Below are 19,704 nucleotides of genomic sequence, written 5' to 3'. Positions count from 1 at the left end.
GGAAGACCAGAGAGTCTATGATTCAACTTTTCTAAGGATTTCCAGTGACACAAGAAACACTCCTTGAGAAGGGGGGAAGGACTTTCTTAACTATGTCATTATGATCTACAAATTTCAAGAATAAAGACATTGAGGTGAGGTGTAAACCCTATAGTTGTTTCCAGTCTTTAAGATGGATGGCTGGTGTGAAGGTAAGCTTCGGCATATTCCAGTGCCAACTTCACATTGGCTGGCACAACTGCCGAAATCATCTGTTGCTCCTGCTGCTCATGGTGCCACATTTTCTTTAATGTTTAGTAATAGTATAATCCATGTTGTTTGAAACCCAAAATAGAATGATTTTCAATATAGTTTGTCTTTATTATCGTCCTTGTGTGTTCATAGGTTTTACCTCTATTAAATGGTAAGAACAATTAATGCAGTTTCGCACAAATATTTTTACATTCTGATCTTTCAGTGCTGTCATTGTAATCTTTGCTGTTAGACAAAATGATGAGAGGAGTTCTGTAAACTTTTGTAATGCTATGAATTCTGTTTAAATTGTGAACTGTTTATTTTCTGCTGAGACCACTGTGAATTCGAGCGATATATTCATGGGTCCTTTAATTTGTACAGAACACAAAACTTATTTCTCTCTATAAATTATTTAATACATTGAATAAATGTTCAAAGAGATAAGGTGTTCACTAATACAATACTCTTAATGTTTAAAATAGTCATTAAAAGATCTATTGTGAAAAAAAAAGAAGATATCTTTCTTTTTCTCACAGAAATGAAACATTCCAACTTAACATACAATTACATCCAAGGGCATTAAAATAAGTCTATTGTAATGTGAAAATAGCAGGTTAAAAAAATCAGGTCACAAATAGCATGTTTGGCATGATCCCAGTTTTACTTAAAATGTTTTCATATATGTATATGCATTTTATGCCTACATACATATCTACTGTTCAAGCCAAACCCAGACTATACCAAACATGCTGTTCTACAAATACAAATGTAAGGCATGACAATCATAACAATATGTTCACAGTAAACTCTGTGGCTTGAAATTAGTGATAGTATGCTTTCTTGTTTCCTGTATTTTTCAAGTTTTATATACAATAAACATATTATCATAATAAATGTTTATAATTACTCTATGCAGCCACACTGAACTTCTACCAGTTACTTGACTATGTTCCAGTCTCTCACCACCAGGCTTCCGTAGATCCCTTGACTCTTGGCCACTGATCTCCCAGGACCATTGCTCTTTGCCTAACTAATGAGCAAACATTCTCAGGCATCACTTAAGGAGCCGTATCTTCTGGGAAGTCTTTCTGACACCCGTCCCCCCCACCCCCCACCCCACCAGGTCCTGCACCACCACCAACAAAGAAAGGACTTCTGCCTGGACTACGGCGCTGCACTCAGCACAGTCCACTGTAGCTGCCTAACTATCTGTCTCCTCTGAGACAGCATGGACTCTGTGAGGCTAGCAACCTGGTTGAAAAACCACAGAATCTCAACTACAGAAAAATCCTGTAGTAAATTATCTTCAGAGGAAAAAAACATGTTATAACATGTTAAATTTGAAAACATAATTTTTAGAGCATTAAAAAAAATCTGAAAAAGAGAGAGATGTGATTAAAATATTCTTAGGAATATATCAATTTTCTCATTCACAGCTATTACCTGAAATAAAACCTTGGGGTTTTTTTTATATACTTGATTTCTACATTGCTTTGCTTCACGAAGGATTTGAGGAGATCCACATTTTCTTATATATTTTACCAACTGTATTTTCACATTAAATTTGAGGGGAAAATTTTACATGAAAGAATCCTGATGCTTGATGCATAATCCCTACCCTCTGTGCCTATTTCTTCTAGTGACAAGTATATCAGAACAGAAAGGACACAGAGACAGGGCAAATTAGCTCCAAAGGGCACCAACTGGCCATTTATACACACCTCCCCCGCCTCCAATAAGCACTATGACTTACAGTATCCAACACCAAATAAGTGTTAGCTTCTCCTAGCAACAGGAAATCTCAGTATCAACTTGAGAACCTTGCATACATATGATTTAAAGAGTCACCTAAGAAATTCCACTATTAATAAGCTTAAAAGAAACGACAGATTGAGTGGATTGTTTCTTGATTTCGACAAGTAATTTTAAAGGGATTTAAATTGTCAATTTGGGATTAACTCAGTTTTATTATGTTAGTTGACACGGGCTGATTTTCCATCATACACGAACTATCCATGGACACTGCAAAATACAGAAAATCAAGGGACTACTCCTAAAAGCTGGCTTATAACAAAATAATCTGTATTTGTGAAAATCACTCCTTTTAGCAAAATGACTAAAATCATCAAACCAAATTTTTTTTCAAATAGCAATGCTTCTAATTCCCCAAGAATGAGAATCACTTTTTACGAGGGTGCATCTATGATTGCATGGGCATAAAAAAGGTCTGTATGGTCATACTTCAACTATAAACAGTAGTTACCCTTTGATACTGGGAATGGCAGGAGGTGAGAAAGGACTCCACTTCGTACTTTCTAAGTATTGTTGGAGATTTTATGACACAGTATTATTTTTGTAATTAAAAGGACTAAAATAAAGGTAAAGAGTAAAGTGATGAGTTAGCTTTTTATGTGAATAGTTCCTATTTTATGTAATTAACAAACACACAGTTGTTATTTTATATACAGCACTTCCTTAATTTGAAAACAATTACTGTAAATTATATAGAATTAAATGATTATAACATTCTATATAGAAGTATATAAAATATACTGTAAAAGTTATGGAAGATAATTCAAGGACTTAGAAGACTGTGATTAATTTTATAAAGCTATTCCCTGAACAAAAGTTTGAAATTTTAACACTTTGCTAACTAAACTGTATTAAAGAAATTTAAATGTTTCCTTCCATGGACTTCTGTTAAACTTCCTTTAAAGCAATTGGAAATAAGATGTTTGGTCAGCAGCTGTACACAGTTACTTCCCAATGAACTGGTTCATGGACAAATGATTTATGTGTGGGTAGTCTTTCTTTGTTCTGCATCAGTTTTTGTCTTCATACAGAAATTGTACACACAGGAAAACACACACACTTACACAGTCTTAGAAAAGTACTGGATCTCATTGGCAGATTTGTAGATAAATGTACCCAATTAATCCTCCACAAAGTATCTCTCTCTCTTATTATACACCACAGTATGACACCGTAACTATAGAAACCATGTGCTCTATAGTTTCCAAACAATTCAGAGTAATTGTTCTTCTTTTCCATTAATCATACTCTTCTTTGTATTCAATAACACACTCATATTTTAAAAACTGCATTTGATGATTTTTGATTCAGACATAGTAATCCGTAGAAAACTAGGAAGAAATAATTACCTAACCTACCAGTTACTGTGAGGATTACAGGTAGTATCCAGCACAGGAGTTAAGATGGGAATTATCAGTTGCTGGGTTCTCTCCCGGGGGAGCTTGACATGGAAAACACTGACAGATGTGACGGCGAGGTTCCAAAGCAGATCATAGTGTAACATGTAACTAGGGGCAACAGAAGAGAACCCAGACAGGTGCCAAGAGGAACTTCTCTCCCGCCACTTGTGGTTCAAAGCTTCACCCTGAATCCAGTTACAAGGACTGAAAGTGAACCCTAAACCAGTTATGTAGTAACACCTACATATATTTTGTTGTGGTGTATGTGCATGTAAATGCACCCATATGAGGGTTTCCGTGGGATCACTCAGGATCACTCAGCATTTAACCCCATTTCCCCATTGAAGTTTGAAGTACATCAACCCTAAATTCTCCTGTCACCACATCACAGGAGTTACATCACTGAAATCAGTCTCAGGCATTCCACACTGTGGCTTCAGTCACTCTCAACAAATCTTTTTGTTTTTTATGGCAGGGCTGATAATATAATTTTTACAGCATGGGATTTGGAATTCTGTCTGAAGGGAATCTATGCTCTGCTGTGATTTAACCTCTCCTAGCCTCGGATTACTCAACAGCAAAATAGAAGTATTAAAAATTCTGCTATAGTATCTTCCTACTATTTTGTAACACTATTGTTCCCTTGCCTGTTTGCTTCCCTAGATTGTGAAGTAGCCTATGAGAAGTACCTAGTTTCATGCTTGACACATCACAGTGGCTCAATAACTGTGAGGTGTTGGTTTTCCTTCTAAGATTTTGCAAGTTATAATAAACACAAGGTATCTGAAATGATAGAACAAATCATCATTAAAGACAAGATTCTGGTACACAAAAGAATCAACGGTGAGAAATAATGTCCCTTATAAGCACAGAGCCTCAACAGCTACCATTTGCTGGACACTTACTAAGCCTTTTAAAAATGTAAGGAAATACCAAAACTAAATGTAAGTGCTGTATGAGGAAGGAGGGTGGTAATCACTGAGAGGGAGTCTGTGGGGCTGCTCTCAGGCCCAGTGCTGCTCCCTGGTGGGAAGCGGGGACCTAGACACTAATTGCCAGTTCCTAAGACTATAGTCAAGAGCTATGGAAACGGTTTTAAAATTTCCTCTAAAAAAAACCATCATTTCCAAGCAGTGCTACTATAGAAAAGTAGCCTCTCAGTAAGCTACTGGAAGGTTACAAGTAAAAGTAGATAAATGAATGTAATCAAGACATACATACTTCAAAAAAATTGGGTCAAGAATAAAGACCATATAATATTACTTGGTTTATTTTAAAAGCAACTATTTCACTTTTGTTTTTTAATTTAAGGCAATTCCAGACTCATATTTCTTTCTAAGGACAATTTTGGAATAATTTTTATTCAGGTCTTCAATGACATAAAGTTGCATATAACCCACTGTGCAAGAATACATGCATATGATCTTAAGTTGAAGTTATGAAGTTTAAAGTGAGATAAAAAAATAAGTATTCCTATTTTCTTAGAGATGATATTGGCTAATGAAACCTTTCCCTGAAAAAATATTGAAGGAAATTTCCTAAATATTTAATGGAAAAGCAGAAAAGCAGGACACTGTAATGAGAAACACATCACAAATCAAAATAGACATGCACTGCCTATGGGATTATTGGATAAATCAGGATTTTATGTTCTTCCTTGGATCAATAAGAAACATCAGTCCACAACTTATTCTTAAAGTAATAACTCAAAAACTGATTTTTAAATTACTTTTCAAACAAAAAGACCCAGTTATACCACATAATTGTTACTATGCCACCATAAACTATGAGAATATATTTTTGTTTCCAAGAGGGGGGAATGGGAGGGTAAATTAAGCTGTAAATGTAATGAGCATTGAACAAGATATATAAATTATAAAGTTATTTATTCTCTAGGAGAAAACATTAAGAGCTTTTAATTACTTGTGAAAGTGCTGAATTTTAAAATTAAATTCCAATACCGCTTGGTCCTTGTCTATTATTATTAATAAAACAATAGAGACTTTGCTTCTAAATGTAATTAGATGTCCAGATGTCATAATGAGCACTGAAAGAGGTAAACTCTAAAACTATGAGAAAAACTAATATACCAAAATGATGTATATTTGATAGCTTTAAAGTCCATGAACTTAGAAACTTATTTTAGATTATAAGTTGATTAGTCCTAATTATTTATGTAAGGTTAGATTTCCCCAGCTTCCAAATATTATCAGAGAATATTTGTTTTAAATCTGTCATGAAAACGTGCCCATAGCCTAAACATGAGTTGTAGCAGATGAGAAAAAATGATTCTGGTGTCTTAAATCATACTTTCTCAGCAAAGGAGTCAAAGAAACCTGGAAAGGCACTATGTCAGCAATTCCAAACTACTTTCATTTAAGCAAATGATTTAAATATTATGTATCATATTTTGAAAAAGCTTAAAACATATATTAGTTCATACTGATTTTCTCTAGAGCACAAATTTATGAAATTAATTCTTCAGACAACAGAGTCTCTAATCTACCTCCAAACTAACAGAATGCTCCCCAAACATTAGAAATATGTTTATCTTATTTTTCTAATACCACTTACATGAGGCACCTTCGGCAAACACTTGTTGACATGAGGTATCTCACTTTTAAAACACAAATGAACCTATATAACCAAATAAAACAGTATGTGACTAATGTAATTTTATCTAGATTTGTAGAACACCTGAAACATTACAGTCAAATCCAACTATTTCTGCAAAACTGCCATGTAAAATCATAAACTTGACTAAATTAAAAGCTGAGATCTCTATTACTCAACTTCACTGGAATGTATTCAATGCCTGCTGATTTTTTTAAAAAAAAAATTCCATTTTTTCCCTCTTCAATGCAAATTATTGACAAATTGGGTACAATTGTTGTTTTCTAAGGTTTTTTCCAGCTACTTAAAGAATGAAACTGAATTCTAAATAGGATTTTCATTTAAATTCCAATTCCATTTTTAAAATGAAAGTTTACTTTCTGAAGTTAGAAATACTATTTCTGCTCTAAACAGGTTTCCCTGGATACAGTCTAGCTATCTAAAACAAAGTTGGAATATGATATTAAAATATGTGTAGAAATGATTTGTGGTTCAAATTCATTCGTCATGTCAGAAGACAAGCATGTTAATGTAGACTTATCTATGAATCTCGATACATTAACTTCAAATTGAAGTAGAACAAATTTCAATATCAAAATTTAACATTAAAATCAGTAATTTACTATATAATATAGATTGCTTTCTTTTCAAAATGATAGTTTTATGAATTTCATTATTTTTAAAATCAGAAATAAATGAAAGCAAGTGATAAGTTTCTAGATTTTATCTTACCTAAAATCACTTAAAAATAATAGTGTTCATTATGGTCTAGGGATGATAGTAAATGTTTTATAAATATTAATTCATTTTAATTTTCATAAAAACTAAACTAGCAATCACAAAGGTAAAACCAGCACCCCATCCAAACCACTATGGTTTTCCAGGTAAACCTATAAAAGCTTGGTTCTGCTTTCAAAGGTTCCCCTAGCTACAGCCTTGAGCTATGATCCAAAGCTGCCTTACCATTTCCACCTGAAGAGCACAGTGAGAAACGTGGCTAAAATAATCATTTCTTCATTAAATCTTTCTACAACACATTCTGTTTATTTGCTGCAATCAGTCTCCAAAAATGTTCTGAGGTTTTAAAAGTTCGAAGTCTAAAGTTTATATTTTTTTGAGATATACCATGTGCAAATCTTGACATTTAAAATGTACTGTGGCTCCACTGCTTTTGTTAAAACAATTTATATTCAATAGAGTAGAAAAAAGGGGCAAGGCTCTCAAATTTCCACAGACCCTGAAGCTTCTTAACTTTTACAGTTCAAAGTCTTCCTATAGAAACAGCATGAACGGCAGCAAAGCTCGAAAGTGAAATTGCTTTCGAATGTGGATGCATAACGATAAACATAAGCGACCTGCAGCCTTGAGTCATCGCATGAACAAATCGCTCTCTGTAAGGTAGGATTTTTTCTTGGCTTGGCACCAGGAAATTCAAAATACTCCGGCAGAGCAACATTTGAGGATCCTACAAAGCATTCACTTTTTCTGTTTTTTTCCACGAAATTCTTCATTTAGCATTCCAACACCACTACATGGTGCTCGGAAGGCAGAAATGAATCCTGGCTAAAGCAACCTGACGATTCCTTTGTCTCATGACATGGAAAATATATTCTCTTAGAATTTGGGAACTGAACCTGCACTAAACGTTTCTGTTAGGATTTGTCAGTTTCCCAATTTTGCAACCTGTTTTTAAGTTTCAAGGCTAATTGCAAAACGAAACTACTAGAATCATGATTTCCCCCTATCGGGCACCATCTTTCTACAAAGTTTGAGAAGCTGAATTTAAAACATAATGCTAAAAACTTTCTATTTTAAAAATGATATGTTTTTGTTATATTATAGAAGGCTTTTCAATTGCTTTTTCCTTCTATTTAAGTGTTTGATTTCTAGTTTGTCTTTTAGCTTATGTTTAATAGAATGCTTGTTAAATAAGGGAAGAAAAGGGGGAAATCAACTTAATGCCAATAGAGATGTGTCAATGTTTTTACTGAAATTAAACATTTTTTTAAAGTTAATCTTGGCTGTCATAGCAACACAATCTTTAAGCTTGATTTTGCTGAGTGAATAAATCATATTAAGTTATTTTTCAGCAGTTTAATTCGGTCACTGGATCACTGCAATTTTACTAGGAAAAGCACAGCAGAAATAAATGTCCTAAGCTACCATCAATAATTGGAGATGTGGTCAAAACCTGTTAATTGAATCCCAGTAGTAGTTGCACTTCCAAAGTTTAATAATGGAACAAATTAACAATGCAAACAAGTTTCTGGCAGCAACCTGATATGAGTAAGGAAAGGCCTGTAAATGCTCTCATTATTTATATGAGGATGGCGTTTGCTAACATAATGAATTTGACCTATTCATTAAATCTTGCAATTGTAATTACTGTCTGTATCAAATTAAAATAAAATGCAGAATCCCAAGTAAAATTTCCTTTTTACTATATTTACATATCTATGTTTCTACCTGCAAAGGTGGTTAATATTTCTTACAAAGAATTTGTTCAGATTGAATGTCAATACATTTGCATACATACATTTTCATATTAGAATTTCAAGAATGGAGAGATATTTCAGAATTAGGGGGTTAAATATAGACACCTCCCTTTTTGCTCCCAATATTGGGTACACTGTGTGCCAAGTCTCCACATATTGAATGCTGGGTATGGACAAATTTCTAATAAGTTTGATAAAACCACAGATACATTTGTGAGGGGTGGTTAGGGGCTGGGACCTAGCTCTGGATGTTTTATAGTTAAGTGTAAAAATATAATATTAGAACTGCCCAAAAGAACTATTTATTAATAAATTTAGATGAACTAAATTTATAGTTCATATAAAATGGTAATGTTCACATAATTTATTTAGATGGACCTGAGCATTGACTTACTATTCTCTATCTACTTATTTGAGTCTGAACTATATCAATTCAATCAACTCCCACAATTAGGAATCAGAGGCTAACACACAGCACTGCCTCTCTGAAAGAGATCGCAGAAGTTTCCCTGTGTCATATATCACACACAATGATGTGCATAACATACATGGACACAAACAAGCAATTCTGTGTTTAATCAACACATTCTGGCAAATATCCACATGGCAGCCTATAGGAAAAGAAATGTTTGTCCATATGCCCATGGGTTCAGAAAAAGGAGTATGGACATGCATACAAGAGAACAGAAAAGCCAGATTCACTAAATAGTAACCAAGGAGATGTTCTTACTTAGTAATAAACAATTGTAATTATTTGTATAGTCTCAATCCTTTCAACAAACTCTGTGGTGGCACAAGTGAGGTGCTGAGGCTGGCCAAGTTTAAGGTGCTCCCAGTTTTACTGGTATTTAAACCAGCTCTCCTCTTTAATCTCTAGTGTACTGAGAAAGATTTAAGATGAAATAGTGGACCAAAGAGTCTTTCTTGGATACATGGCAATATTTGTATCTAGCATTATCATTATATCCGTGAAAGAAAAACTGGTTGAACTGTCTGCTTATATTTGTCAAGTCCAATCAAAACTTTAAAAAACTTTAATAAAAAGCTGTAAAAACCTTTGCTACATCGCTGGTTATGCTGTGTGCTGTGTAGGCTAGACTGGAAATAGCTTACCGGCTATAAAAAAATGAGGGGTGGGCTATATTTGGGCCATGGCCAGAATTTGCTAACCCTTGCCTTTCAATAATCTCATAAAAGTATGACTTACTAGTCTCCTTTTTCAGAAGGCATGGAGTAGGAGAATTAAGGTGAAAGTAACACAGCTTTAAATATATTTCTAGAATTTTTTCTCTTATTTCACAAGAGCCATGGAGCTCTCCCTTTCTCTGCTGTGTAGGTTTCCAGGAGGTGCAGGGGGCGGGGGGGAGCTAAACAGTTTAGTACCTCTTTCTTGCGGTGGGGCAGAGCACAGATGGGTCTTTTAAATTAGAATTACAGTAGGTTAGGCTCAGATTTATGTTTGCTCCTTTTAGGTGCCTGCTGGGAGAAGATGTACAAATGAGGGGAAGGATGGACACGAGTGGACTTGTTTCTGTTTTATTCCTAGCAGCTTGCTGGAGTGCAGGGCGTGAGCTGTCACTTTGAGTCCTGAAGCAGTGAAGTCTCAGGAAAACTGGTTGTTCAACCTATTGTGCGCTGTAAATTTAAATAAAAGAATCAAAGTGCTCCACAAGGAAATTTAATTTGCTCCCTTTCATTTATTTCCTTATCTATGATAGAAACTACATGATCTTAGACAGTAATGTAATCTGTTAAGAATGTGACACCTTTTTGATAGATTAAAAAAATATTTTAAATGAACATAGGTTACAAATTTTATCCTAACCTTAACTTAAATGGGAATATGAAACTCAATCCTCTCCTCACAGCAAATACTTATAGCTATTCCTATCGTTAACTCACTTTGTAGAAATCTGAAACTACAGAAGAAAATTTCTGAAGTATTTCAATAAATGTCTTTTAAGGATAAAATTCTTTTTATGCAGTTAAAACAACAGATAAGACATTGCAATTAAATTAATCTTAAATTAAAATGTACATTTAAGTGCGGTATGGATTCCTGTCTCAGCTGGAATCCTTGCCAGCTTCGATTAGTGGTTATTGGCACAGTCTCCACAGCTGAACTGGGGTGTTTATTAATAGCTGTGGGCTCTCACATTCTAAGTGCAAAGCTAGTTACACACATATAAGTGCAGTCGTGGCTGTGCACACATGAGCCCATCCCCGTGGACGGAAATAGATGGGTCCCAGTTGTTTGGACAAGCATTTCAGTCATCCCTGGGAAAGTATTGCTTTTAAAAGCGTGATTTAAAAAAATATGTAATATATCTGGGTTACGATGCATTAGAATTTCATCATTTTCAATTCCTGGTTCCCTAAATGAGCATACATATATTTGACATACAAATCAACAACCCACAAGGATTTTCCTTGGGTTCCCACATATACTAATTATGTAGCAAATCTAATAAGTACATATGATTCACTTCAGCAGTAGGTGCTTCAGTTACCTCAGAATTGCCAAAAGGGATCTAAAGTGTCTACTAGTATTCTCCCTCCAAAACAATCATGCTGTGCGCCAAACTGATACCGTTCAACACAGCTGCAGAGCAAATGTGCAGTCTCGGTCCTGTAAACACAGTGTTCACGCATCAAGCCACCTGCAAATAATTTAAAGTTCAGAACTACCGATGGCAGGTTTATGTTACTGTTGTACAATTATTATACATGAGTATTAAGTCACTTAGCATGGCTTGCGCACATTTCTTTCATGCCACGACTTCCCTCCCCACCTCAGAACACTTGCTGAACTCTGAAACCCCAAATATTGATAAATACATTTGATAGGCATCTTGTTGGTTTTCAAGTCTATAGATCATATGAGAAAGAGTAAAGGTTGTTAGAGTGTTTGCGAACATATTTATGAAATAATTAACATGCAATATATTTAACCTCATTCTTGTACAGAACCAAATAGATTGTGTTTATTATAAATGCTTTTCTTTTCATTACAGAAGGTGATTGTGCAAAACAAACCTATGGACAAATCTGAGCTACAGAAATTTAACTACTTTTATTTCAGTAAATCAATTTCCATGAAGGAAATTCTTTTCAGAGGGGCTTTCCAAACAGGGTGGGTTGCCGGATGCTTAAGGCCATGACCGCATTCCCTCTGAGACTATTAGATTACTATGGCAACTCCCTTTCCCTATCAATAAGCAACAGCTCTGAGCACTAATATTTGGGGGGAGGTGACCTTTTCTGTGGCAATAACAATATTAACTAGTTTCAAGACTAAAACATACCACTTTTTGTGCAAAACAAACAATACCTTTGCTAACTGAATTATTTCACTAGAATTCAGCTTTATAACAAATGCAAAATTAGTGAAATAAGCCATTGTACTCCAGTTTCAAAACAAGATAAAATGTGTGATGCAAGGAATCTAAGAATGTTACAGCCAGAGTGGGCTATGTGTGTAGGTCCAGGCAGAAGAAGAAAATCTATCTCCAGGGAGCAAATGACACATAAGAAGCAAAACTGACAAGAAAACAACATATGCTTCCATGCAGCTTTTGGAGTTTCTTAAAAGAAACATTTTCAATGGTTATATTTCTTATCTGTGGTTGTTTCCAGATATCTAAGTATTACTGTGCAGAGTAATGAAGAAATTGATTACATTTATTAACTTAAATACATCCCTCCTCCCCCTCCCCCATTTAGGATGGCTTTTTTTGCCAGCTTTGTCTTCACTGGCTCAAGTATCAATAGGCAAATCTTTTGAGTTGTGTCTTAAATTAGGTGTGCAAAACCAACATTGCAAAGTGTCATGTACACTGATTTTCACAGTCCACTGTGTTAGGGGTACAATGCCTGACACAGAGTAGGCATCAGTAAGCAATTGCTGACCAAATAACTCCAGTTTTGACTTCTGTTCTGATTCACCCTGGGGCATTAATGAGCTGAGTCACTGATGAGGCAAAAAATCAGCAAGACAGAAAGTGGAGTGTGGAGATTTTTACTACTTAGCAATTACTGCACACTGTCTTATTCATCTACCAGACTCTACACTGTCACCGTTGTGATCACTTCCCTCCCCTAGTTAGAAGGTTTTCCTGGCTCCCCAAAGCTTATTCTTTATTTATCCCTACTTCCCTCAGAACCCAGTACAGACATGCACAGGCCTACCTCCATTGCAAAGCTTACTATTTTATAACATAAGCCTCTCTTCTCAAACTCTGTTTTCCTATGCCCTGCTATCTTCACAGGATCCACTTTTCAAATTCAGCTCAAATGCCCTTTTCCAGGAAGCCTTCAGGACCTTAACATTGATTTTTCAAAGTTCACTTATTTAATCATTTGCCAATCAAATATTTCAGAGCCCACAATGTCCCTACCTCCACAGAGTTCTATATTATAGTGGGGGAAATACATATGAGGAAGTCGTAGAAAGGACATCCACAGAGGTTTGCAGGAGACATAACAGCGAGCTCTAAGTAGTACATAGTGCTCAGGGAAGGGTTTCCTTGAGAAGGTGGCTTGGCCAGGAGTTAAAATAAGTAGAAACACATGGAGGCAGAAAAGAGCCTGGTGTGATCTAGAGGTGGAGAGAAAGTCCTTGGACCTCAGCACAGACAGGAGGAGAGAGTGGACGACAAGGAGCAACAAAAGGGAGGAGGGACAGCCAGGTGGCCAAATGGCCAACAGACCAGCCTGACAGGGACAAATAGTTTTCATATTTTATATATCTGTATGTTACAGAGCACATGCAAGAGTGCCTACTACGAATTACAAGATTCTTCAGGTGAATCAGGTTCATTTACAGGAAATCCGATATCTCATTAGAGATGAATACCAGGGTTATGAGGATCTCAGTGAGACGAGAAACAACGTGGGGATGAGGGTACTAAGTTACCAAGATGAGTGGATCACTTTTTTGTGTAATTTAAGGGAAATTATCATTGCATTCAGTACAAAATGTTTTAAGGATCAACACCAAAATGCCCACCTCTGAGGAAGTTAGAAAAATAAAAATTGGGGCTTTAAAATTGGAAGTAGTTTACTATAGTTTGTAATTAACTGGAATCCTTTCTTGGCTAGTGTTCAAATGTCTTTCCTTTTTTAGTAATCTATTTATTACCATATCCAGTGTCTTCATGATAACAATTTCCCATATACTCAGACTACTGATTTCCTCTTCTTATTTCTTATCTCTGCATCTCTCTGAGTTTTTTTATGATTATGTATTGTAAAGAAAAAGGCTCAAAATTGAGTAACCTAGCAACGTGCACAAATATCCTTGTTTTTATAAATGGTATCTATTGTTCCTTTGGTAAGGAGTAGGAATTCACTGCAGACAGAAACAGATTTTCATATGCTTTATCTAGGGGCAGTAGAGAAAAACCTCTCTCTCCTCCACCCTCAATATAGCAAATTCTGAGCTAGTCCCATAATAATTTCGTCACCCAGCAACTCGGGGTGATTGTCAGGGTAATCTAAAAATGAAGGCAAAATATAACTAGAAAGTGTTCTAGGTACCCACATATACAAAGTGCAAATATTTATATTTGCTTAGCATTTATTATAATACTAATTTATAAAACTTTGGATTGTTTGACAATTCTATCATATGGAATCATTAATTGAAATCTCTACGTACAGACTAATTACTTAGAAAGTTTAAGTAAATTCCATTTAGTTATCTTTTCATGCTGTGAAAAAAAGTTTCCTTTGTGAAATAAAGAATGACAAAACATCTCAGTTTCTTTGGTTTTCAGACTCATGCTATACAGGAAAGTGGAGGATGTGGGTCCTTGCCTGACTCTGTTACCAGCAGGGTAAGTGACAGGACAGCATGGCTCTAGCTTCCATTCAATCACCCTCACTGCCAGTGTGCGCTCAGCAGCATGATAACGAAGGAAATCAAACTCCAGTTGCTGAAAAAGTAAATGCCTCCTGACTCCTGAGAGCAGAAGTCATCGGAGCATACAATGTCTGGCACAGCAGTAAGTCTGAGGTTGACCTGAAAACTTCCAGTTTTCACTTATCTTCATATTTCTCAAGCTGGCAGGAAGACAAGGGTTTAATAATCATAGCCCTTCATACTGATAACAGAAGCCAGCAGATTTTGAACAAAAAGATTTTACCTCTGAATTCCTGGCAAAGCTTGAACTCAGACGGCTGTCAGCTGATCAATTTGACACACAAATGAAAAAAAAAAAAGAAACTAAATATAGATGATCACAGAACCAAAACAAAATAAACTCACAATAACAACACAAAAACAAAAAGAGAGCGAAACAAAGAAACAAAAGAAAGCCAAGGACCTTAAGAAGTCACAAAATGCTTTTTGTTTAAGGTTAATTATGAATAAACTAGGGGCCCAATGCACGAAATTCGTGCACTGTGGGGTGGAGGCGGGTGTCCCTCAGCCCAGCCTGCCCCCTCTCACATACTGGGAGCACTCAGGGGATGTCCTACTGATGATTTAGGCCCACTCCCTGCTCCCCTTGGTGAGTGGGCATAAGCCGCAGTCTGGCCTCCCTTTGTGGGAGATGACAGGGTTGATCAGGGGAAGGCACCAGCCCCATCACCCTGCTGCTGCAGCCACTGCCAGTCACCGCAGCCACCAAGGTTTTTTCATCAACACAGACTCCAGTCCCTTTATGAAAAATGACAACTTTCTTTAGGCATTTTCAAGATGTGTCTTTCATAGGATATGACATTATTTTTTTTTATCCTTACCTGAGGATATGTTTCCATTGATTTTTAGAGAATGTGGAAGAGAAAGGGAAAGACAGAGAGAAACATCAAAGTGAGAGGAACACTTTGATTGGTTGCCTCCTGCATGAGCGCTGACCTGGGCCCTGGCCAGGAAGGAGCCTGCAACCTAGGTGCATGCCCTTGGTCAGAATTGAACCCAGACCCTGCCATCAGCAGGCCAAGGCATTGTCCACTGAGCCAAACCGGCTAGGGAAGGATATGATATTTCTTAGCCCTCCAGCAGTGGACCTTTGTTTTTTTCGCCAGGAGTGTGGTAAAAAACCCTAGATCACCTTTTTGGATTCTTATTACCCAAGTCACTAGGAATATTACCAGTGGCATACAGGGAGCTTAGCCAATGAGCAGTCAGAAAAGGTGTTTCCTCTGTAGTTCACACCAATTGCCGGCTTGGCCCCTGCCCAGGCCTGACGCCTCGGCCAGAGGCGTCAGGCCTGGGCAAGAGACCCATAGACCCCTCCGATCGCTGGGTCTGTCCCCCGCTCAGGCCTAACGCCTCTGCCGAGGCTTTAGGCTTGGGCAGGGGCCCCCTGCAGCTCCGATGGCGGCTCCCCCCCTGCCCAGGAGCCCCCTGGCTCAGGCCCTTCCATGCTGCTCAGGGCTCACATGGGGCCTACCTTGGAGTGACCTGGGTGCCCATGATGTTCCCAGGACCCAGGCCGCTGGGCGCCTATGTATGCAAATTAACCGCCATCTTTGTTGGGTTAATTTGCAAACTCTCCTGATTGGCTGGTGAGCTTATCGGAGGGATGGTCAATTTATATGTTTGTCTATTATTAGGTAAGATATTGAAAGGGGTAACTTCATAGTAATGAGATTAAAAAGTACATGAGACTTCCAATTAAGATGGACACATAGGTAAATGCGGTACTTGCCTCTTCCCACAACCACATCAAATACTTGATCCTCCCACAATCACATCAACATTACAACTCAACTGCAGAACAACCATCATTCAGAACTGCATGAAATCGAACTGAGTGGAAGTCCTATAACTATAGAATTAAAGAAGCCACATAGAGACTAGAAGAAAGGGCAGAGACTTGGAAAGGGCTGGTCCCACACACACGTGTCAAGGATTAAAATCAGGAGAGATCTTGGCTGTGAAGGTCCCTCCTGAGGAGCAAAGGGTATAAGCCCCACACTAGACCTCCAATTTCAAGTGTACCAACATTCACATTATGGTACTGCCAGGAAGAGAAGTCCCCCTAACTTCTGGTTATAAAACCCAGTGGAGATTGTGGCTGAGTGAGATGGAGGACTGCTGGATTCCCAAGCAGTTCCTCTTAAAGGGCCCTCACATAAACTTACCCAGATGCACTCCCTCTGAGCTCCAGCGCTAGGGTAGCAGCTCAAAAGTCACCAGGGACATATGAGGAGGAACTGAAGTGCCTGGTATCAAGAAGAGAGCTGGAGGGGCAACTTTCTACCAGATATAAGTGTTAGCAGATGCCATTATTCCTTTTATGAGAACTTTGCCCCACATAGCCGGGGGGGGGGGGGGGGTCCCCTGCTGAAGAGTTGACTGACAGGCACTATATCTGAGTCTCCATCAACCTGGCTCACACTGTTCACCCCTCCATGGTGATTCCTTGAGACCACACCCCACCAACTTCAAGCCCACCCAAGCTGTTCCCAGTGGCTTTTCTATGTGAATGGCCTATCTTGACTCATTCTTCAGACTTTTCTAAAATCCTGTATAATAAAAGCCTAGTATGCAAATAGCCCAAATAACAGAATGACTGGTGGAATGACCAGCCACTATGATGTGCACTGACTACCAGGGGGCAGACACTCAATGCAGGAGCTTCCCCCAGCCTGCAGGCCCTGATCAGTGGCAGCGGCAAGGCCAGTGAGTGGGCGGCGCCAGGCCAGCCAAGGTGGATGGCAGCAGGGGCACCCCTGATCACCCTGCCAGTCGCCTCATAGAGGGAGGTGACTGGTGGAGGCAGTGGGGGGCAGGGCTGGCAAGCGGGTGGCACCAGGCCAGCCAAGGTGGGTGCGAGCAGGGGCCCCAATCACCCCGCCAGTCACCCCACAGATTGGCCCTGATCGCCCACCAGGCCTAGAGACCCTACCCATGCACGAATTTCGTGCACCAGGCCTCTGGTCTCAAATAAGCAACATCTGGCCTCAGCAAGCCCCATACCTCTTGCTAAGTGGTCCCAGGCCCTGCATTAGGAGCCACTGGCTTTGGCTGGCAGCTTGGTCTCGCCTGGGCACCTCCAAGTCTAGCACAAGTAGCAGCATCTACAGATAGTTTTGTAGCTCATGCTGGGTGGTCCAGAGCAGAACACAGGCAGTGAACTTGGTCTGCACCTCCCAGGAGGCCCCAGAGCCAGCATACCCAGTGGAGCACAAACGACAGAATGACTGAACATTGAAGAAACAACCAACCACCTCCACAAGTGACACACTCAAGGGGTGGACTCAGCAGGTACCAGTGCCCCACTGAAGTAAGTCCTGCTCTTGGGATGGGTCCCTGAACAGGTGATCCTCCACAGTGGTCCATGGTTGCAGCCACTCCTTGTAGCTGACTGACCTGGGGGTAAATTCCCCCCATCAAGATGCCATCAGCAATCGAGACTCAACTACAACATGAAGGTGTACACAGCCCACATGAGAATGATGGTGTGGTGAGAGGCACCTGGAGTGCCCAGCTTGGGTGATCAGAAAGGCTGTACCACTGGACCATACAGAACACCTATACAGAAGGCCACTCTACCAAGCCCAAGAGGCATAGTAGCTCCACCTAATATAAAGAAATAAAAAGAAAGGCTATCAAAATGAGGAGACAAAGAAACGTCCCAAATCAAAGAACAGAACAAAACTCCAGAAAAAAAGCTTAATAAAATGGAGACAAGAAATCCACTAGATGCAGAGTTCAAAACATTGGTTATAAGGATGATCAATGAACTTAATGAGAACTTTCAACAGCATAAAAAAGGACATGGGAATCATAAACAAGAACCAGTCCAAAATAAAAGATACACTAACTGAAATCAAGAATAATTTATAGGGAATCAATAGTAGAGTAGATGGACCTGAGAATCAAATTGGTAATTTGGAATATAAGAAAGCAAAAAACAGCAGAAAGAAAGAAGAATCCAAAAAAGTGAAGGTAGTGTAGGGAGTCTCAGGGACAATTTCAAGTGTACCAACATTCACATTACAGGGGTGCCAAAAGGTGACCAGAGAGAGCAAGACATTGAAAACCTACTTGAAAAAAATAACAGAAAATTTTCCTAACACAGTGAAGGAAATAGACATACAAGTTCAGAAAGCACAGAGAGTCCCAAACAAGATGAACCCCAAAAGACCCACACCAAGACACATCATCACAATTAAAATGTAAAAGGTTAAAGATAAAGAAAGAATCTTAAAAGAGCATGAGAAAAGCTGTTACCTAAAGGGGGCTCCCATAAGACTATCAGTTAATTTCTCAACAGAAACTTTGCAGGCCAGAAAGGAGTGGCAATAAATATTCATGTCCCGGCAACCAAGATTGCTGTACTGAGCAAAGTTATTATTCAGAACTGAAGGACAGATAAAGAGCTTTCCAGACAAGAAAAAGCTAAAGGAGTTCATCACCAGCAAACCACTATGACATGAAATGTTACGAAAAAGATAAAACATCTGAACAATAAAATGGCAATAAGTACATACCTATCAGCATTGAATCTAAAAACAAAGTAAATGAACAAGCAGAACAGAAATAGACTCATAGATACAGAGAATATTTTAAAAGTTGAAAAAAAAGTATATGAGAGCTTGCCATATTGGTGAAAATAATCTAATCACCATAAACAAAATGAACGGGAAAAGACATCCTCAAAAGGAAGTGTCAAAATCTCTATAATAGAGAGTGAAGGTGGGAAAACACTATTTCTTTTGTAATAAGAATCCAGAAAGTTTGACCCTTGAGGTTAAAAGGTAAAGGGAAGATCAGAACCTCTAGGAAATGGTAAGTTTTACAGATTTAGTAAAGCCAGCAAAGGACAGACTGGGAGAAAATATTTGTAAACTACATATCTGACATATCATGAATCATAACATATGTAAACAATTCTTAAAACTCAACAGTTAAAAAAAAAGAAATGATCTCATTTAGAAAAGTAGGAAAAGACTGAAACAGACATTTCACCAAAGAGGGGATAGATGACAAATAAGTACATGAAAAGATGTTCAACCCCATTAGCTATTAGGGAAATGAACATTAAAACCACAATGAGATATTACTACAGACCTACTGGAACAGAAAAATAATGATAGTGACAACACCAAGCTCAGGGAAAAGCATGGTGATCTCACATATATCGCTGGAGGGAATGTAATATGGTACTGCCATTCTGGAAAATAACTTGGTGCCA

At 38.0% G+C, this 19,704-nt stretch overlaps 1 pseudogene; it reads left to right on the top strand.

Moving 5' to 3' along the window:
* Nucleotides 1-19,704, top strand: part of LOC102774229 — a 28,067-nt pseudogene that overhangs the window by 1,458 nt on the left and 6,905 nt on the right.

This window comes from Myotis davidii, unplaced genomic scaffold (genome assembly GCF_000327345.1).
Source record: "Myotis davidii unplaced genomic scaffold, ASM32734v1 scaffold185, whole genome shotgun sequence".
Taxonomy (NCBI): domain Eukaryota; kingdom Metazoa; phylum Chordata; class Mammalia; order Chiroptera; family Vespertilionidae; genus Myotis; species Myotis davidii.
This window is presented reverse-complemented; position numbering and strand designations above follow the sequence as displayed.